This window comes from Hylobates moloch, unplaced genomic scaffold, assembly GCF_009828535.3.
Source record: "Hylobates moloch isolate HMO894 unplaced genomic scaffold, HMol_V3 SCAFFOLD_15, whole genome shotgun sequence".
NCBI lineage: Eukaryota > Metazoa > Chordata > Mammalia > Primates > Hylobatidae > Hylobates > Hylobates moloch.
In genome coordinates this window covers 26,369,288-26,392,190 of record NW_026652290.1, presented here as the reverse complement: position 1 = coordinate 26,392,190, position 22,903 = coordinate 26,369,288, and the positions used below count along the sequence as shown (strand labels likewise).

General features: G+C 39.2%; 1 long non-coding RNA gene across 3 annotated transcripts in view; it reads left to right on the top strand.

Annotated features, from left to right (window-relative positions):
* LOC131381393 (uncharacterized) overlaps positions 1–22,903 on the top strand; it is an 88,015-nt gene that overhangs the window by 7,833 nt on the left and 57,279 nt on the right. For 2 of the 3 annotated variants that reach the window (XR_009210136.1, XR_009210134.1), the window contains exons 2-5: positions 14,056–14,220; positions 14,767–14,849; positions 20,338–20,433; positions 21,363–21,458. This is a non-coding gene — a long non-coding RNA (uncharacterized LOC131381393). The remainder of the gene's footprint in view (positions 1–14,055; positions 14,221–14,766; positions 14,850–20,337; positions 20,434–21,362; positions 21,459–22,903) is intronic. The other variant, XR_009210135.1, reaches the window with a different exon arrangement.

The following is a 22,903-nucleotide window of genomic DNA, read 5'->3' as shown; positions in this document are numbered from 1 at the left end:
TAGAGACAGGGCTTCACCGTGTTAGCCAGGATGGTCTTGATCTCCTGACCTCATGATCCACCCGCCTTGGCCTCCCAAAGTGCTGGGATAACAGGTGTGAGCCACTGCGCCCGGCCAGGGAGTATTTTCATCTTAAGAGAGGACTTAATGAAATAATTTCTTAATTTCAAACCAAGACTTAATCTAATGGCTAGAATTCAGGCAACCCTGCTGTTAAATGTAGAATACTCATCAGAAGGAGCAGATATAGTGTTACATGTTTTTACGTAACTGCTTATTTCATCTATTGTTAAGACTTCTTCAAGTTTCACTTAGCAGCTCCTAGTCTCTCAATTTCTAGAAGACGGCTATCAGATTTAACGCAGTACCACTCTTGCTAAAGCAAATCAGGAACCCCACAGTCAACCCATTCATTGTCAAGTTTCTTTCTAATTGCTTTCTTATAAACAAGGCCAGAACCAAGAAACTTAGCTTCCCTTGAAAGCCACATGCATCACTCCACTTATAGATTCATGACCCTGGTCATGATATTCATCTTTCATTTCTGCTAGGAAGATGGAGCAGAAGGTCTGGGAAAATAGGGCACCAGCTGCAGGGTGTGATCCATGATCCTGGTAGCAAGATGAAAATAAAGTCCTGGGACCTCAACCTTCCCATCTATGTCTCACAAGAACAGGCAGTCCCAAGATAGCCTTGGACCCCATCCAGCATGGCAGCTGTGACTCTCAAAGCTGCCGATTGATGTTGGCAATGAAATTCTCAACATTATATTTTTCTGCCATATGTTCTGGGAGTGCCCAGGGCATCAGGCTTCCAATGACAATGTAATTTAATAGCTTAAGAGTATCTTAACCATATTTTCTTCTAGAATCTTCATTTGGGGAGATAAGCACTGTGTGAAATCTGCTTCTGAATACTGGCCATTCACTTATTCAAACTATTAATTACCTAGTTCTCTCCCATAGACACAGTCCCTCTGGGACTCTGGTCCTACTGAGTTATTTCATTTCCTTAGATGCTATGGCTTAGAGAATTAACCGCCTTTGTGGAAAAATCCTAATATTGATGGTGAAAAAGAAGACTTATTGGGAATTTAATCTGCCTCTGTTTGACCTTAAGGCAACTTTATTTTTCTTAACTTACAATACCATAGCTTATGCCCTGACCTGTCTTGAATTTGTTTTTCTTCACATCACTTTTTCCCATTAAGGCTGAAGCCCAGTGATTGCTAGGGGTGGGGATTGGGGAGGGGCAAGAAGAGAGAGAGTACTTCTTTTTCCTTGTTTTGCCACGTATGTGAGTTTTAAATTTGCTCTTTCTTTTGAGCTTTCTTGTCTCCTATGTTCTTAGGCCACTTACAAAATTGTTATTGCTAGAAATACTGAAGTCATCCTCTAATTTGTCTTATCTGTGACAATTAATTAGATATTGAATTTTAGCAACTCTACCCACAAAACAGCTATTAAATTTGGCCACTTTTACCAATTCCTACCACCACTGCTTTAGTTCAGTTATTCAACATGTCTCCCCTAGCCACATTGGGTAGCTTTTATACCAATGTCCTTTTCTTTGAAATACTTCCTGATATACATTTCCCAAAGTGTTGACACAGTTATTTTCTCCAAGCTAATAATGTTCATATTATTTTCCCCTTTAAACACCCCTAATGATTACCTCTAGTACTAGAAGAATAGAACTCCGACTCCTTCCCAGGGCATAAAGGACACCACTCTAGAGGAGAACAATGTCTTCTGAACATCCTTACCCACTGTGCTTCATTCACCTTGGACTCACCATCATTTTCCGAATAAGCCATGTGTTTCAATATCTTTATGCGTTTGATCAAATTATTTGTTCATTAGAATGTCTTTGCTTCCTTATCTGACTACTGACTGAATTTCTTTTCTTCTTTCTTTCTTTCTTTCTTTCTTTCTTTCTTTCTTTCTTTCTTCTCTCTCTCTTTCTTTCGAGACAGAATCTCGCTCTGTCACCAGGCTGGAGTGCAGTGGTGCAATCTTGGCTCGGTGCAATCTTTGCTCACTGCAACCTCCACCTCCTGGGTTCAAGTGATTCTCCTGCCTCAGCCTCCTGAGTAGCTGGAACTACAGGCGTGCACCACCACCCCTAGCTAATTTTTATATTTTTTAGTAGAGACGGGGTTTCACCATGTTGGCCAGGATGGTCTTGATCTCCTGACCTCATGATCTGCCCACCTCAGTTTCCCAAAAGTGCTGCGATTTCAAGCGTGAGCCACCATGCCCGGCCTACTGACTGAATTTCTTACAAATTCATGGCACAACTCCAGAATCACCTATAACTCCTTTCCATTCACTCTCCCTACTGTGAATCTACAATAATTTTCTCATTTCTATATTATAGAATACAATCAACTTGATTGTTAGCTCCTGGGAGGATCTCTAGGCTTAATCTCTAAGAAAGGTGCCTCTAAGTGGATTCTGTTATTAAAAAGGTGGGATACAAATTGGAGAGACAAGATTAATTTACATGAGATATTATACCAATGACATATCAATAATGCAACAGACAATAATGCCATGGAAGTTAAAAGAGTAAAATACTGAGTAGAATTGTTGGGAAAACTTTTACTGATGAGTTGGAAATGGGTGAATAGAATTGTAATACATTTTCTATGACTCTAAGATACTAAATATGTATTGAGTCCAAAACAAAGGAAAAAGAGCTAAATGAGGGATTTCTATCAAAATAGCTATTAAATATCATACTTTGAATATCCCTATTTGCTCTATGTACACCTCAAGAAATTATATAAAGAATCAATTTAATAAAACATAACTAAGCTCAAAATCAAATTGCATATCATTCTATACCAAAATGTTTATTGATCACTGGTATAAAGATCAGAAATTGTGGGGTTGCTGGGCTCTGGTCCAGAGCAGACAAAATTATGTAGCATAATGTAAAAGAAACTTGTTCACATATACAGAATACATTTTAATGTTAAAACCCACAATTCACACTCCTATAGGTATATATGCACCAAATAACAGTTACTCCTATATAAAGCAAAAACTACAGGCATTGTGAAAAGACATGGATAGAAACACATTAGAATCTAACATGCTCCTTTTAGTACAACACAGAACATGTGGACAATTTTAAGTAAGTATATAGAAGACTTAAGAAGCATAAGGGGAAAGGACAAGATGGCTGACTAGACAGCCAGGTGGAACAGCTTTCACCAAGGGACTGAGACATCTGGTGCACTCCTAATAGATCTTCAGAAGGAAGGCACTGAGAGTGGAAGGAGGGAAGACACAGAAGCTGGGCTGAAGTGGGAGGAAGCTGGGAACCCTGCATTGGCATACTGTGCACTGGCACTCATTCCTGGTCCCCAGTGACTCTGGGGGAATGGGTGAGTTGAATTGGCAAAGAGCAACCCACTCTCACTGAGGGCCTCTGGAATCCCAGCAGGAGGAGACTCCTCCACTACCATAAGCACTCAGATTCACAGAGAGCTGCATAGAAAAGTGGTAGAGGCAGCAAGCCAGCTGATGTGAAGCCTAGATGATTTGGTGCAGGAGCATCTATAGCAGAGCATTGCCAGGGATGACCATCCCCCTAGTCTCTACTTTCTCCCATAGGAGACTTTTTAGCCCTAGGGGAACTGTAGGACCTGAACTCTGCAGGGTGGTCTTGCCCATCAGATGAAACTGGTCCAACCTGAGCACCTCTTGGTCTGCTGGCCTCTCAAGGGGCCCAGACTGGCCCTGGAAGCCCACATCATAGCTGCTGCACTGGTGGACTATGCCTGACTGGTGGGGAGCTCCAGTGGGGTGGCCCCCATGGCCGTGGACCAGCCCACCCCTTCCCTCCTCACAGTGCAGCTTCCCCCATGCCCATAGCAAACCTCACATTGCTTTGCCAGGGCACGTATGTACAAGGGCAGTTTTGCCTTCTTTGCCCTGCCAGCATGCATGTGTGCATGCACCCTGCCCTGCCACTACTATGGATAGAGTGCAGTCTGTTCCCACTTCTCCTGCCAACTGCCATTGCAGTCAAGAGCCTTGGCAGGCACAGAGCCAGCCAACCCTGCCCCTGGCAGTGCACTGCCTTTGTGCCAACACTGCTGTGTAAGTGAAACTAGGAAGAGAAAACAGCAGACACTCTCCCACCCTAAGCACCACTGCTTGTGGCACAGAGAGTGCACACAGACGTGTGCCTACCAGTGCCCCGGCCCTGTGTCACCACCACCACCAATGTGACCATGTGCACAGTTGCCAGCAGAGGCCTCTTTCCCCACCAAATCGCATTGCCTCCACCACTGTGCTGAATGCCTGCATAGAGGCAGGCACCCTGACACTGGCTAGCACCCTACCCCCACCGATGAGCATGTACCTCACCACACTGTTGCTGTAGCTGCTGTTGGTACATGTGAATGAGGATGGAACCCACTGTCACTGCACTGTGAAATGCTTTGGCTGACACCACCCATCAGAGTGTAGTGACCAGTAATCCAGGAGCACCTTGGCTTCTCCAGTGCAATGGATTCCTACCTTTGAGGAGCCAGAAAACAAAGGCAAGTCCTGATACAAGTTTCCTAGAGTTAAAAGTACACCGCCCAGGAGTTGGAAGCTGAGTTTTGGCCCCTTAAAATCTTCCAGAAATGAAAAGTCAGCTGAATCCATCTTATATCATGATCAAAGCCTCAAGGTCATCAAATTTGATAAAAGAAAAAAAATCAATCCAAAGGTCAGCAACTTCAAAAATTGAAGAAGCATCAGCCCACACAAGAAGGGAAAGAACCAACACAAGCACCCTGACAACTCAAAAAGCCAGAGTGCCTTCTTTCCTCCAAATGACCACACCACATCTCCAGCAAGGGATCTGAATCAGGCTGAGATGGCTGAAATGACAGAAATAGAATTCAGAATATAGACAGGAATGAAGATAATTGAGGTACAGGAGTATGCTGAAACATAATTCAAGGAAGCTAAGAATCACAGTAAAACAATTGCAGTAGATGGCAGACAAAGTAGCTAGTATAGAAAAGAATGTAACAGACCTGATGGAGCTCAAAAGCATGGTAGAAGAATTTCATAATGTAATCACAAGTATTAATAGCAGAGTAGACCAAGCAGTGGAAAGAATCTCAGTGCTTGAAGACTGGTTCTATGAAATAAGAGAATCAGACAAGAGTAGAGATAAAGGAACAAAAGGAACAAACAAAACCTCTGAGAAATAAGGGATTATGTAAAGAGACCAAATCTATGACTCATTGGTGCCTCTGAAAGAGATGGGAGAGTGTAAGCAACTTGGAAAACATATTTTAGGATATCATCCATGAGAACTTACCCAACCTAGGTAGAGAGGCCAGCATTAAAATTCAGGAAATGCAGAGAACCTCAGAAAGATACTTTACAAGATCATTACCAAGACACATAATCATCAGATTCTCCAAGGTTGAAATGAAAGAAAAAATGTTAAAGGCAGCTAGAGAGAAATGTCAGGTCACGTACAAAGGGATGCCCATTAGACTAACCTAACAGACCTCTGAGCAGAAACCCTGTGAGCCAGAGGAGATTAGGGGCCAATATTCAAATTATTATTTTTTATTTTATTTGTTTTTTAGACCGAGCCTTGCTGTGTCACCCAGGCTGGAGTGCAGTGGTGGATCTTGGCTCATTGCAACCTCCACCTCCTGGGTTCAAGTGATTCTCCTGCCTCAGTCACCTGAGTAGCTGTGACTACAGGCACATGCCACCATGCCCAGCTAAATTTTGTATTTTTAGTAGAGATGGGGTTTCAACATGTTGTGGCCAGGCTAATCTCCAACTCCTGACCTCAAGTGATCTGCCTGCCTTGGCCTCCCAAAGTGCTGGGATTATAGCATGAGCCACCACGCCCAGATTCAACATTCTTTAAAAAAAAAGAAATTCCATACCAGAATTTCATATTTGTCTGAACTTAGCTTTATAAGTGAAGGAGAGATAAGATGCTTTTCAGACAAGGAAATGGTGAAGGAATTTATTGCCACTAGACCTGCCTTACAGGAACTCCTGAAGTAAGCTCTAAATATGAAAAGAGAAAACCATTACCAGTCACTACAAAAACACACTTAAGTACACAGATAAGTGACACAATAAAGCAACCATACAAACAAGTCTGCATGATAACCAGCTAACATCTTGATGACAGGATCAAAGCCACATACATCAATACTAACCTTGAATGTAAAGTGGCTACATGCCCCAATTAAAAGGCACAAATGGCAAGCTGGATAAAGAACCAAGACCCATTATTGTACTGTCTTCAGGAGACCCATCTCACATGCAATGACACCCACAGGCTAAACATAAAGGGATGGAGAAAGATCTACCAAGCAAATAGAAAACAGAAAAAAGCAAGGGTGGCAATCCTAATTTCTCACAAAACAGGCTAAACCTACAAAGGTCAAAAAAGAAAAAGAAGGGCATTACATAATGATAAAGGTTTCAATTTAACAAGATGATCTAACTATCCTAAACATATATATATGCACCCAACACAGGAGCACCCATATTCATAAAGCAAATTCTTGGAGACTCTCAAAGAGACATAGATTCCCAAATAATAATATTGGGAGACTTCAACACCACACTGACAGTATTAGAGAGGTTATCAAGGCATAAAAATAACAAGGATATTCAGGACAGGAACTCAGCACTGGATCAAATAGACCTGATAGACATCTACAGAACTCTCCACAGAAAACAAAAGCATATACATTCTTCACATTGCCACATGTCACATACTCTAAAATCAATCACATAATTGGACATAAAACATTTCTCAGCAAATACAAAAGTGCTGAAACTATAACAACTACTTGCTTAGACCGCAGCACAATCAAATTAGAATTCAAGACTAAAAAAATTTCACTCTAAACCATAAAATTACATGAACATTGAATAACATGCTTCTGAATAACTTTTGGGTAAATAATGAAATTAAGGCCAGACGTGGTGGCTCATGCCTGTAATCCCAGCACTTGGGGAGGCCAAGGTGGTGGATCACCTGAGGTCAGGAGTTAGAGACCAGCCTGGCCAACATGATGAAAACCCATCTCTACTAAAAAATAAAAAAAATTAGCCGGGAGTATTGGCACGCGCCTATAGGCCCAGCTACTTGGGAGGCAGAAGTTGCAGTGAGCAGAGATAGCCCCATTGCACTCCAGCCTGGGCGGCAGAGGGAAACTCCGTCTTAAAAAAAAAAAAAAAAAAAATTAAGGCAAAAATCAAGCAGTTCTTTGAAACTAATAAGACCCAAGATAAACAAACCAGGATCTTTGGGACACAACTAAGGCAATGTTAAGAGGGAAATTTATAGCACTAAATGCCCTCATCAAAAGTTTAGAAATACCTCAATTTAATATCACAACTAAAAGAACTAGAGAAGCAAGAGAAAACCAACCCCATAGGTAGCAGATGACATGAAACAACCAAAATCAGAGCTGAACTGAAGGAGATTGAGACACAAAAAATCATTCAAAAGATCAGTGAATTCGGGAGTTGTTTTTTTTTGAAGAAATTACTAAAATAACAATAAATATTGTTTATATCTACATACAAATGTAATACACTATTGCAATATTTACTGCAAAGAAACATATCACTTTTATAATAGTGGTTACTCCTAGGGAGAAAAAGAGTATTGATATCCGAAGGGACTATAAAAGAATTTTTATCTGTTGTGTTTTACTTCAACAAATTTTTGAAGGAATTTGTTAACTATGAGAATTGATAATAAAATAGATAGACACAGATAGACTGCTAGTGTATTAGAGTTCCCTAGAGGGACAGAACTAATATATATTATACATTTATATATAAAGAAGAGTTTATTAAGTATTAACTTACGTGGTCACAAGGTCCCACAATAGGCTGTCTGCAAGCTTGAGGAGCAAGCAGAGCCAGTCCAAGTCTCAAAACTGAAGAACTTGAAGTCCAATGTTCGAGGGTAGGAAGTATCCAGCACAGGAGAAATATGTAGGCTGAGAGTCTAGGCCAGTCTCTCTTCACGCTTTTCTGCCTGCTTTACATTTGCTGGCAGCCGATTAGATTGTGCCCACCAGATTAAGGGTGGGTCTGCCTTCCCCAGCCCACTGACTCAAATGTTAATCTCCTTTGGCAACACCCTCACAGACACACCCAGGATCAATACTTTGCATCCTTCAATCCAATCAAGTTGACACTCAGTATTAACCATCACAGCTAGCTACACAAATAAAGAAAAGATCCAAATAAACACAATTAAAAACAATAAAGGGGATATTACCACTGACCCCACAGAAATACAAATAACCATCAGAGAATAGTATGAACATTTCTATGCATATAAACTAGAAAATCCAGAAGAAATGGATAAACTCCTTGTCACATACACCCTCCAAAGACTGAGCCAGGAAGAAATTGAATCCCTGAACAGAACAATAACGAGCTCTGAAATTGAATCAGTAATATATAGCCTAACAACTGAAAAAAGTCCAGGACCAGATGGATTCACAGCCGAATTCGGCAAGATATGCAAAGAAGACCTGGTACCATTTCTACTGAAACTATTTTTAAAAATTGAAAAGGAAAAATGAATCCTTAACTCATTCTATGAGGCAAGCATCATCCTGATACCAAAACCTGGCAGAGACACAACTTCAGGCCAATATCCTCAATGAACATCAATGCAGAAATCCTCAACAAAATATTGGCAAACAGAATTCAGCAGCACATCAAACATGTTATCCATCATGATCAAGTAGGCTTTAACCCTGGGATGCAAGGTTTGCCCAACATACACAAATCAATAAATGTGATTCATCACATAAGCAGAACTAAAGACAAAAACCATATGATTATCTTAATATATGTGGAAAAGGCTTTTGATACAATTCAACATCTATTCATGGTAAAAACTCTCAAGAAACTAGGTGTTGAAGGAACACACCTCAAATTAATAAGAGCTATATATGACAGACCCACAACCAACATCATACTGAATGCGCAAAAGCTGGAAGCATACCTCCTTGAAAACTGGCATAAGACAAGGATGCCCTCTCTCACCACTCCTATTCAACATAGTACTGGAAGTCCTGGCCAGGGCAGTCAGGCAAGAGAAACAAAGGGCCTCCAAGAAGAAAGAAAGTCAAGGGGCCTCCAAGAAGAAAGAGAGAAAGTTCTCTTTGCACACAACCCAATCCTATATCTAGAAAAGCCCATAGTCTTGGCCCAAAAGCTCTTTAAGCTGATAAGCAACTTTAGTAAAGATTCAGGATACAAAATCAACATACAAAAATCACTAGCATTCCTATAAGTCAACAACCAAGCAGAGAGCCAAGTCAGGAATTCAATCCCATTCACAATCGCCATAAAAAGCATAAAATACCTAGAAATACAACTAACCAGGGAGATGAAAGATCTCTACAATGAGAACTATAAAACACTGCTAAACAAAATCAGAGATGACACAAACACATGGAAAATCATTTGTTCTTTTACAAGAAGAAAACAACCCCACTTAAAAGTGGGATGTTCAGAAGAAGATACACATGCAGCCAACAAGCATGTAAAAAAGCTCAATATCTCTAATTATTAGAGAAATGCAAATCAAAACCACAATGAGATACTATCTCACACCAGTCAGAATGGCTGTTATTAAAAAGTCAAAAACAAAACAAAACAAAAACACAGATACTGGCCAGGTTGTGGAGAAAAAGGAATGCTTATATACAGTTGGTGGCAGTGTAAATTAGTTCAACCACTGTGGAAAACAGTTTGACAGTTCCTCAAATACCTAAAAACAGAACTACTATTTGACTCAGCAATCCTATTACTGGGTATATGTTCAAAGGAATATAAATCTTTCTATCATAAAGACACATGCACACATATGTTCATTGCAGCACTATTCATGATAGTAAAGACATGGAATCAACCTAAATGTCCATCAATGGTAGACTATATAAAGAAAATGTGATATATATATACATACATACATACCATGGAATATTATGCAGCCATAAGAAAGAACAAAATTATATTATTTGCAGGAATATTGGTGGAGCTGGAGGCCATTATCCTTAGTAAACCAATGCAGGAACAGAAAACCAAATACTGCATGTTCTTACTTATAAGTGGGAGCTAAATGATGAGAACACATGGACACACAGAGGGGAACAGTAGACACTGGGGTTTTCCAGAGGTTGAACAGTGGGAAAAGGGAGAGGATCAGAAAAAATTACTAATGGATACTAGGCTTAATACCTAGGTGATGAAATAATCTGTACAACAGACCTCCATGACACAAGTTTACTGGTATAAAAAACCTGCACATGTACCTCTGAATTTAAAATAAAAGTAAAGAAAAAAAGAGAAAATATAGGAGAAAAACATAATAAGGCATTTTTCATCATATACAAACTTATGTATCACATTTTATACATAGATAATAGGGAATGCAACCTTTTTTTCAAGCATGGCTGGGACATTCACAAAAGTTTATTATATATTAGATGCAAAAGAAATTATTGGTAGGTTCAATAAAGTAGAAATATTAAAATATGATAAGTACAGACAATGGAGTACTATTCAGATATAAAAAGAACGGGATTCTGTCATTTGCGACAACATGGATAGAACTGGAGGTCATTTTGCTGAGTGAAATAAGGCAGGCAAAGAAAGACAAACATTGCATGTTCTCACTTATTTGTGGGATCCAAAAAAATAAAACAATTGAACTCATGGACATAAAGAGTAAAAGGATGCTAAACATAGGCTGCGAAGCATAGTGAGGGGTGGGGATGGGGTAGGATGAGAGGAGGTGGGGATGGTTAATGCATTAAAAATATAATTAGAAAGAATAAATAAGACCTGCTATTTGATAGCACAACAGGGCGACTATAGTCAATTATAATTAATTGTATATTTAAAGATAACTAAAATAGTATAATTGGATTGTTTGCAACACAAAGGATAAATGCTTGCGAGGATGGATACCCCAGTATTCATGATGTGATTATTATACATTAAATGCCTGTATCAAAACATTCTATATACCCCAAAATATACATCTACTATGCACCCACACAAATTAAAAATTAAAATGAATTTAAGAAGCAGAAATATTATAAACAATATTTTAACCTACAATGTAATAAAACTAGAAATTAATATAAAACTTAATAATGAAAAAGAGCCTTCCACCCGGAAATTTACAAAAGCCCTATCAAACAACTCTTGGGTCATGGGGAAATATGAATAGAATTATGCAATCTCTAAAATAATGATGAACCATTTGTGATTTTTCTCAGTGAAGTTTATGATCACAGGACATCACAGACTGAAGAATACTGCTTTTACTTCATTTTTAAATAATGTAACCTTTATTTTACATGATTGAAGTTTTGGATCCCACTTATCCCATTATGTTGGGGTTTTACTATACATTATTATATGATTAGCTAACAACTTATTTATTCCTCTGCTAGTGGTGCTTTAGGGTACTTCTGACAAATATGTTAACTTTTTTTGGGGGGGGTTGGGGGAGACAGAGTTTTGCTCTTGTTGCCCAGGCTGGAGTGCAATCACATGATCTCAGCTCAATGCAACCTCCGCCTCCCAGGTTCAAGTGATTCTCCTGCCTTAGCCTCCTGAGTAGCTGGGATTACAGGCACCTGCCACCACTCCCAGCTAATTTTTGTATTTTTAGTAGAAATGGGGTTTCACCATGTGGGCCAGGCTGGTCTTGAACTCCTGACCTCAGGTGATCCACCCACCTCTGCCTCCCAAAGCTCTGGGATTGCAGGCGTGAGCCACCATGCCCAGACGCTGTTAACATTTTTTTATCCAGCTCTTCTTTTGTTTATGCCATGCGTTTTAATTGTTGTTTTAGGTTATTTGTATTCCAAAATTTACTACATATTGCTAAATTGCTTTCTGAATTGGTGTCATATAAATATTAAATTGACCAGTAAACCACAGGACTTCCCATTTTACTGCAATTTCACCAGCATTTGGTGGTAAATTTTTTTTGAATTTGCCAAACCCAAGAGTAAGAAGTAGTAATTTCATTAACATAAGCAGTAAAAGCTGTTAAGTGATGGCAGAAGCAATTTCCTCATTCTGTGCCAGCTTTGTGTTACCTAAGCAGATTACATAGCTCCCCCGTGCCTCAGTTTCCTCATCTGCAAAATTAGGATAATAATCATACCTAATTCGTGATCATGGTATCTCCCCTGCCAGGTAAGTATAATCATACCTAATTCATAAGGCTCCTGTGAGGGTTAAATGTGTTAATAATATAAAGCACTTAGAACAGTGCTTGCTCTATAGTAAGCACCATGCAAAACCTACCAGTTACAAATTATCCCGATAATTTACTTATAGTGCTAGAAAAATGTCTTATTATGTGTGCATTTGGTTGTCATTTCCCTTTAGTTTCCTTTAATCTGGACTACTTCATTCGATTTTGTCTTTTATGACATTAATATTTCTGAAGAATACAGGCCAATTAGTTTGCAGACTGTTCATCAATTTGGGAACAACCCTTGGGCCATGGGGAAATACAAATAGAATTATGCAATCTCTAAAATAATGATGAACCATTTGTGATTTTTCTCAGTGAAGTTTATCATCACTTTTTTAGAGTTTTACTATTTTAAATTTCATACTTAGGACATCACAGACTGAAGAATACTGCTTTTACTTCATTTTTAAATAATGTAACCTTTATTTTACATTATTGAAGTTTTGGATCCCACTTATCCCATTATGTTGGGGTTATGACATTTTCTCATAGTTAGACTCAGGTTGTGCATTATTTGTTCTCAAAAATACCTCTCATCTGATTTTCCATAGATAGTTCTGAAGCTGGCATGGCCTTTCAAAGCTTACTAGATTAAGTTGAGGAGGGTCAAGACACCCATTGAGCAGGCTGCCCCGGGAAAGAGTATGACCTCACAGAATGGAGCTCTTTTTAGCAAAGGGCAATTTTCAGAGGGAATGACAGTTGAATGACATTAGTCCCAGTACTCCCAGAAGCTGGGCAGAAAGTCCTTCAATCTTGAAGGGGGAGCTAAGAGGCATATCAGAACTTCACTACATTCATAATGCAAATTAAAGAATATATGAACTATATCATGCCTTTTCTGTAAAGTCTTAAAATAGGTAAAGTGATACTATATGTCATTTCAGACACCTGTGTATAGAATAATAATATAAAATGATGAACATTAAATTCAGATTATTGGTTACATCTGGGAGGTGGATGTCATAATGCAGTAAGGGAGGGATACTCAGGAGTGTTTACCTATATTAGTAAAGATTCTTTTTTAAATCAAGAGAAAATAATTGATTTAAGTTGGAGGAGAACCCTCATGTGTTTAATATTGTACTGTTTATGCTTATTTCTGAAATGTTTCAACATGTTACTGGGATCATAAAAATCATTTTAGCATTTCCTGAATATAACAAATGATCCATGCTTAGTTTTAAATAACTTTGTTTTAATTAGGAAAGTAATTTGTGCTTATGGTAAACTTCAACTGCACAGAAATGAACTAGATAAAAACTAATAGTCTCCTTTGCCATACCCTTGTGCCCTCAATGTCCCTCTCCCCAAATAAGACTCTTAAAAACATCATCTTTCTTTCTAGAAATATTCTGCTTCTCTTCCTTGATAAGACAAATTGGAGTGTTTTATACACATTGTTTGGCAATCTCCTTTTTTTCTTTTTATTTAACAATAAATATTGAACATATTTCTTTATCAGTACTTTTATTTTAATTAATTGTTTCTGATGTCAGCATAACATTTCATTGAATGGTTGCGCTATTTCTTTAAGCTATTTTCCAATTGATGGCATTTAGTTGTTTCTAAACTTTTTATTTTATTTTGTTATTTACACTCAATAATATGCTAATTTATGTGGCACTCAATCACAATTAAAGGATAATCATTTACCTGTGAGAAGGGATGGCAGGAGGAAGGAGGTCCACAGTTCTTACTATCTTCATCATCTCATGGAATTACCTTTTCTTCTTCAAGGATATTCTGCCTTTCTCATCTTACTTAATCTCATGATGACACCAATATTTCTCAGATTTTAGAGAATACATTCACATCTACCAAGAATTTAAGAACCTCACATTTGTGGACTTCTAATATGGAGAATCAGTTCAAGGATTGGTGAGGAGTTCCAGAGAGATGGAGGTAGGATGGGAAAGAAACAAGTATCTTGTCATCAGGGGTCCAGGTTTAGCACCTCAAGTATCTAAAGAATACTACTCTGGGAGTCATCTTCATAGAAAAGTCTGCATATTTTTAGATCCCATGAGTCTAGTCAGACCTGTATGTATATATAGGAAATATCTTTTGTTGAATTTTCTTACATTTGAGGTCCCTTATTCAACCCATTTTGGCCTGTCTTAATGATATATACACAGTTATCACAGTGTTCCATAATTTACATTTGTATTGGCTCTAATAATGATGACTTGTAGGTCAGAGATCTATAGAGTGGGTTCCCAGAAATAATTAAAATTGAATAGCCATAAGATATAATTAATACAACTCAGTCCTAACTACTGCATGAATCCAAGTTAATTTGATTGGAATGATTTATATAAACCCTCAAAAAATGTCAGGGTGGGAAGAACCTATAAACCCTTCAAGTTATCAGTACTCATAGGTAGAATCAAAGACAGTGGTTGTTCTCCTTAAAGGACTTTTATCTAATTTGACAACTATATTTTACAGGAGAAACCCAGAGAGGCTGAATAAATTGCTAAAGGTTTCACAGCTGGTTAACAGCGGAGCCAGGACTAGAATCAAGATCTTAGGTCAATGTCTCATTGTCTCAAGTTTGTTTATGTGTTTTTGACATCTGTAAGCCAGAGAACTTATATGACAGCTGTAGGCTATGCTGATTTTGCCACTAAAACATAAAAAAGTATTAGCCACTTTCATGTTATCCTGGTCATTTTAGAAACAGATTCAAACTGTCAAAATAACTGATTGATTTCTTGCAGCTCAAGATCACTTAGAGAAGAAACCCTCAATAGTAATTATTAAACCATTACCTAATTTTCATTGAGAAATTTTCAAACTGTTATACTAAATTTTAATAGTAAAAAAAAAGTCATATACTAGGTCCAGTTTTAAGGAAACTGCTAGAGTGTGATCCATCAATTGCAACTTGTTTGAAATATTTGTGGTCTGTATTTTAGTGAGAAATTACTGAGGGCAATGGCATAAAATAGAGTTTCCCTGCTAATAGAAAAACCCATAGGAGTTTAGAATTGAAAAATCCAATCATACTACTTTCTTGTGAGTGAAACATACAGATTAAAAGCTAGGGATGCATCTACCATAGCACTTGAATCACACTGAATAATAGGTTTGGTTCACAAATTGCTGCTTGGGGTTACACTTACACAGTAACAAGTTGCCTAGGATGAAGTCAAGAATACATTTACTCTCCCTGTATTTTAAAGAGAATGCTCTTCCTGGGCACCTATTGGTACCTGTTAGAAATCACCTAGTAACTTTTTAACAAGCCAGAAACTGGGATTTTGACCTCTTAATTATAGGGCTGATGTTTGTTTTCCTAATGCTATACTGCCTGCATTTTGATTAATCATCTGTTATATTTGATGCTTATATTGTTTGCTGTTTCTGACAAAGAAGCTTTGAATTCTTTGCTGATTGAAATTGTGAAGTCTTTGAAATGACTGAATTTTTATTTCATGTTACTATTGTCCCTTGGGATGCCTTGAACAGGACTTCCTTTTAACTTTTCTTTTTTCCAGGTATGGAAGTCTTAGCTAGCATATTATCCCCTGGCTAGCCTGTCAAATCACTGGCCTTGGGGTGAGTGTCCAGGTATGACTGTTATGTTTGTAGAGATGTATTCCCTATCCGTCTACTCTGAGACATTATTGTGGTCTTATAAACATCATGCTGCAGCCACTGGATTTTGCCAGTGGGAAAGCCATGGCTGTCACACTTGAGGCAACTTCTGCAGCTTTCTTCAATTTACCTAATGCCTTCCCTATTTCCTTTTTAATCTTTTATTTTAGGTTTGGGGGTACATGAGAAAGTTTGTTACATAGGTAGACATGTGTCATAGGGGTTTGTGGCACAGATTATTTCAGCAGCCAGGTATTAAACCCAGTACCCAATAGTTATCTTTTCTGCTCCTCTCCCTTCTCCCACCTTCCACCCTCAAGTAGACCCCAGTGTCTGTTGTTCCCTTCTTTGTGTTCAACCTACAGAGTGGGAAGAAATATTTGCAAACTATGCATCTGACAAAGGTCTAATATCCAGCATCTATAAAGAACTTTAACAAATTTATGAGAGAGAGACAACCCCATTGAAAAGTGGGCAAAGGACATGAACAGACACTTTTCTAAAGAAGACATACATGATGCCAACAAGCACATGAAAGAAAGCTCAATATCACTGATCATTAGAGAAATTGCAAATCAAAACCACCATTAGATGCCACTTCACACAAGTCAGAATGGCTTCCCTTCTAACACTTAGGAGATTTCAGAAGTTCCCTCCAAGCTACCGGCACAATTTCCAATCTTGAGGATTGACTAGCTGAAAGTCTTCCTCTATCATCTCTCCATCATAGTTTAAGTCAGTTTTATAGCACAAAGAAAATTGTTGACCAAAGAAAACTTAAGCAATGGTATGAATTGCCACTTCTCTGACCACAGCATAAGTGGTAATTTTAGACTAGAGAATTATGTAACTGGATTGTAGAAATACAAGACATTTTATGCTTCGATTTCCATACATATAGAATGAGAAAGTAGGATTACAAAGTCTAGATTATTGCAGTAATCTCCTCATTGTTCTCACTGGCTCCTATTTTATCCCTGTCTAAGCTCTTTTCCCTGTTTCCCAAACATTTATTTATATTTATTTATTTATTTATTTATTTATTTATTTATTTATTTATTTTTTGAGATGGAGTCTCACTCTGTCTCCCAGGCTGGAGGGCAGTGTCCCAATCTCAGCTCACTGCAACCTCTGCCTCCTGAGTTCAAGTGATTCTCCTGCCTCAGTCCCCTGCATAGCTGGGATTACAGTCATGCACCTCTATACCTGGCTAATTTTTTGTATATTTAGTAGAGATGAGGTTTCTCCATGTTGGCCAGGCTGGTCTCGAAATCCTCACCTCAGGTGATCCGCCCATCTTGGCCTCCCAAAGTGCTGAGATTACAGGCATGAGCCACTGTGCCTGGCCTATTTTTGAGACAGGGCCTCACTCTGTCAATGAGGCTAGAGTGCAGTGGTACAATCATGGCTCACTGCAGCCTCAACCTCCTGGACTCAAGCAATCCTCCTACCTAAACCTTCCAAGTAGCTGGGACTACAGGCATGCACCACCAACACATGGCTAACGTATTATTTTTTAGTAGAGATGGGGTCTCATGTTGCTCAAGCTGGTCTCCAACTCTTGGACTCAAGTGATTCTCCTGTGTCAGCCTTCCACAGTACTGGAAGTACATGTGTGAGACACCATGCCTGGACCAGAACACTGTTTATTCCCCTTTTTAGATTTTAAACTTTTTGTTTTTCTTTCAATAGTTTTGGGGGAATATGTGGTGTTTGGTTGCATGGAAAAGGCCCTTAGTGGTGATTTCTGAGATTTTGGTGTACCTATCACATGAGCAGTGTACACTGTACCCAATTTGTAGTCTTTTTTCCATGCTGAGTCCCGAAAGTCCATTATATCATTCTTATGCCTTTGTGTCCTCATAGCTTAGTTCCTGCTTGTAAGTGAGAACATACTGTCTTTGGTTTACCATTCCTGAGTTACTTTACTTGGAATAATGGTCTCCAACTCCATCCAGGTTGCTATGAATGCATTATTTCATTCCTTTTTATGGCTGAGTAGTATTCCATAGTGTATATATATACCACATTTTCTTTATCTACTCATTGGTTGACGGGCAAATGCTCTCTGGCCCCTTTCTTGATCAATGAGCTTCAGGGTAAAATCCTTAGCTTAAGATCTTGTCTCCACTTCTCTAGTTCACATGTTCAAATGTGACTTAGCCATTGAATTCTGGTCCCTAACTGCTGCTTAGCTTTTTTGTAGTTTAGTCTTTACATATACTGTTCCCTCTGCCTGGAATGCCCCTCTTCTGTTCATCCCTAGCTAACTTCTACTAATTGGTTAAACATCTTTTAAAAGCCTATTCTGTTATAACCTCAAAATATTCTTTGCTTATTCTCCTCCACTTAGATTGGTGAGCTGCTCCTTTCTTACAGTCCTATGCAATATGTTTTTATCATTTCATTGATGGTCAAGGACTTGTATTAGGTTAAACATGTGAATGCTGACTTTTCACAATTTTTTATTTATAAAATAGCAAATGATGTTCATATTTTTAAACTAAGCATTATTATTCACATGATTATTGCTTTTTTTTTTTTAAAGAATAGCCGCTATTAACTGAACTTCTTCTACGAATAGGTAAGGAGGGAAATACCGAAGTCACCATTATAATGTACAATTGCAAGGGCTGAGAATTTCACATTTACTTTTTGAAAAGTCTTCGTCAAGCTGTATTTGTGGACTTGACTTATCCCAATCACCCTCTTTAATTGGCTAGGTTATCCCATTTCATTTAAAGATCTAAGTCCCTGGGGCTACAGGGAGGAAAAGAGGAAAGGGCTGGTGTGGATAAGTACTGAACACTGACTCAGAGTGGGCAAGAGTGTCTTCAGGGTTCCCTGCTCCTTCTGCCCACAAGGAGGCCTTGGCAAAAGCACCTGAGGACAAGACCCAGCTATGAAGGCACCTGGGCTAGGAACACAAATAGCGAAAACAGCATGGTGCATAGGGAGGTCTGAGTCCTTGAGCACAACTCCCTTCAGAGATTGCCATCTATTGTGAATTAGCGTACACCAAGTCTTGTGCAGGGAGGGCAGCTTCCCCATGAGGCCAACCACATAAAGCCTTTGTAATTCCCTATGGTCAGGCCTGAAAAATCACACATAGGTTTCTAATCAGGAGTTGGACTCCTTGGGTTTCTTTTAGGTCTATACCCCCACTCTTTTTTGAGCAAGGTGATATTATATCTGTACATATACGCATTACACACACACATACACACACACAGGTTTTTGTCCACAGTTCCTGGCTCATGACTCCCATAGCCCTTGTTCCAGTCTTTCATTATAATTAATTGGGGTACTTTAGGTCTCAGGTGCAGAATCTCCTGCTCTGACCTTCCCCTGTCCTTCTTTCACCTGCCCAAGGCAGGGCATGATCTGATTATGAGACAAAAGACTTTCATTCCAGATAGGTTCTTGGCCCCTACCCTAGAAGATGAAATGCTATAGAAAGAGGCCAAAAAAAGTCTGGACAGGCCTTGCTTAGTTTAAATCATGCTCATTTTGTCCAATCACACTTCTACAAGGTTGTCAATCATGCCTATGAAGCCTCCATAAAAACATGAGAGCACCAGGTTTGGATGAACTTGTGGACAGCTGAACACCTAGAGGTTCCTGGAGAGTGGCACACCCAAGGAGGGTGTGGAAGCTCTGCATCCCCTTTCCCATACGTCGCCCTGTGCATTTTTTCATCTATATCCTTTATAATAAACCAGTAACGGCAAGTAAATGTTGCCCTGAGTTCTGTGAGGCACTCTAGCAAATTAACCAAACCCAAAGAGGGGGTCATGGGAACCACAGTTTGAAGCTGGTCAGTCAGAAGGTAAGGAGGCCCAGATTTACAACGGATTGGGGACAGTTTTGAAGACTGAGCCCTCATTCTGTGGGATATGACGCTATCTCCAGGTAGACAGTGTCAGAATTTAACTAGATGATGCATAGCTGCGGTCTGCTGTGCTGATTGTTGTGTGGGAGCAGAGGAAAAACATGGTTTGAGTTTTTCCCTAAAGCTTCCAATACCCTCAGGTGGGTGTCAGGAGCATTCCTTTTCCTTTTGTGTTTGGCTTCATACCTCTTCCATCTTTTCTCCAGTAAACTCGGAGTGTGGTTAGTTTCCAGCACAGCCTGCTTCCATCTGTCCTTCCTTCCTTCTTTCCTTCCTTCCTTCCATCCATCCATCTCTCTTTCTTTTTCCCTCCCTGCCTCCCTTCCTTCCTTCTTTCCTTTTAAAATTTATTATTATTATCTTGAGACAGAGTCTTGCTCTGTCACTCAGGCTGGAGTGCAATGGCACCATCTCAGCTCACTGCAACCTCCACCTCCTGGGCTCAAGTGGTTCTCGGGTCTTGGCTTCCTGAGTAGCTGGGGTTACAGGCACGCACCAACATGCCTGGCTAATTTTTGTGTTTCCAGTAGAGATGGGGTTTTGCCATGTCGTCCAGACTCGTCTCCAACTGCTGACCTCAAGTGACCTGCCCACCTTGGCCTCCCAAAGTCCTGGGATTACAGGTGAGAGCCACCACTCCTGACCCTACAGCCTTTTTTCTTGTGTTGCCACTAGAGCAGGGAGCCAGCAACAGTCTCTCTCTTAGGCTCCTTCAGTCATGAGCCTCCAGTGTTCACAGCTCAAGATCTAGTGTGGTCCCACCGAAGCCTCGCACCTTGGCCTGGATGTGAGAGAAAAGCACCCATTCTCGTTCCCCACAGGAGGGGATATAATGCCATAATACTGAATATTTTTCCAAAGACACTTCTGCTCCAAGCTTCTTCAATTCAACAATTCTATGAGATATGAAGTATAGATCTATGGGTTATTAAAACAGTCTTTCCCCTGCCAATCCTACATAGTAAGTCTAGACCATAGTTTTTCGATCTAAGTGTATTTACTACTTATTATATTTATATTTTGTTAATTATTTTGGGAAACTGGACAAAATAGGGTAAGCATCCCATGATACTTAAAACTCTGCTGAGAAAGAATGTTATTATTCTACCCTGATTTTATAGCTGAGGAAAATAAGGCATAAAGAAGTGAAATAATGTTTAACCAATACTACATGTTGTATTAGGGTGCTGGGAACTTAATTTCTTTGATTTAATTCCTGTAGCCATACCCATCATAGTTTTGCTAACAGTGTGACTGGGAGTAGGGAGATATAAAATAAATTTAGGCCTCAGTTTCCTCACCTTTAACCTAATTTTCTCAAACAATTAACAAAGTAATGTTAAGTAAAGTTGATAGCAGGGGACTGGTCCAATGTGGGTACCCAGAAAATAGAAGCATCACCCTTCATTTACCACTTTTCTCCATGCTTCTTCCCTAAACCCATACATATTTCTAAAAAATTCCAATATGATTTTAAAATAACATATACGTTTACTTAAATCTTTGAATTTGAAATTAGGATACATTTTGACATCTTTTGTTCTATTGTAAGTCCTAGGTCAGAAAGGAGATGCCTGGGGGCAGGGTGGAGGTTGCTGTGTCTGAATGTGAAGAGGGAACGCAATATCATATGACAAATCTTATGAGGGTGAGTAATTACAAAAGGATTTAGTGTCTGCGATGGAGACACTAATGGCACTGAAGAAAAAAATCTCAGTATAGTGCTGAAATCTGCACAGGAGTAGAGCGATCAAAGGTCTCAGGCAACTGCTGATTAATCTATGAGCAGGGCTTGTTTAGTAAATAAATGACCTAGACCAACATTAACTTCAGCAGTTTGAGCTCTGAACATACAAATACAGATCAAAAAATAGAAACTGTAGACATGACAGTGAAAGAATAATAGTGCCTGGAAGGTGTCAAAGCATAATATATTGAGTAGATGACTGATATGCACTATAAGCAAATGTCGTAACTCAGTAAGTGGAACCAAATTGGTTTTCTTGATTATTATGTGTGTGTATCTATATACACATACATATATCCTCTGATTGGAAGGAGAAGATAATTTTTGGTTCTGCAGTTCTCACTGCTGACCTGTGGAGAAAGGATTTTGTAAGAATTACTGCCCACTGGGTAATTTCAGGTTTGTAAAATATCTGATGATCATTTCAGCAGAAAGATACAATTCTAATGTGAAATTAATTCTGAGCTTGTATCACTCCTTGTCCCAAGTTCCTCTCCAGATGTAATTAGGCACATCAGAAAGCGCTAGTTGTATCTTTCTGACATGCCAATTTCTTTGTCAAGTCTTGATCAAGACTTGTTAACCGCACTTGACTTGTCTTTTGACACCCTTCATAAAATGGCTTACTAGTTCTGATGAAGCTCTATTTCCTGATATTCCTCATCTTCCTTCTGTTCTATTCAGAGATGCCATTTTATCAATGGTTCTGGGACTAGTGGACTCCAAATATTGATTAAAGGATCAATTATTAACCTAACTTGGTGCCAGGCATGGTTTTCCGTATAAAGGCAGTAGAGGCGAGAAAGAAATTTGTACTTGATTGAAAAGGCTTCATATGGACATTGGACAGTACTGCAAAGAATGTGCTTGGCTCTGTATGTTCAGCTCAGAGGTGAATCTTTAGGACTAGGACTTCTGCCTTAGAGGACAGGCTCCAAATCTCTGACTGGGATATCTAGACAGTAGACAATTCTTGGGAGTTGGGTGGGTTGTTCTTTCATACCAGGAAATCTGACTTCAAGCTACTGAGGCAAGTAGAGGATTATGGGAAATAAGATGGCAGAACTCCATCCACCCTTTATATGTGATTTAGGCTAGGACTTTAGTCTTCCAGGGAATGTAGGCATCAAGCAACATAATGCACAAAAGCTCAGTTGTACAGCTTTGGCTTGCATGGGAAGGGGGTCAGAATTTACTCTCCACATATGACCTGTGTACCCAGAATGCATACTAGTAACCAAAAGGCTGATCTTGTTTGTCAGTGATAAAAACCCATACAAGTCACAAGAAAGTTCTACAGCTGTCGCTGGGACCAGGCCCATCTCTAACAGCTGTGGGTGTGGAGC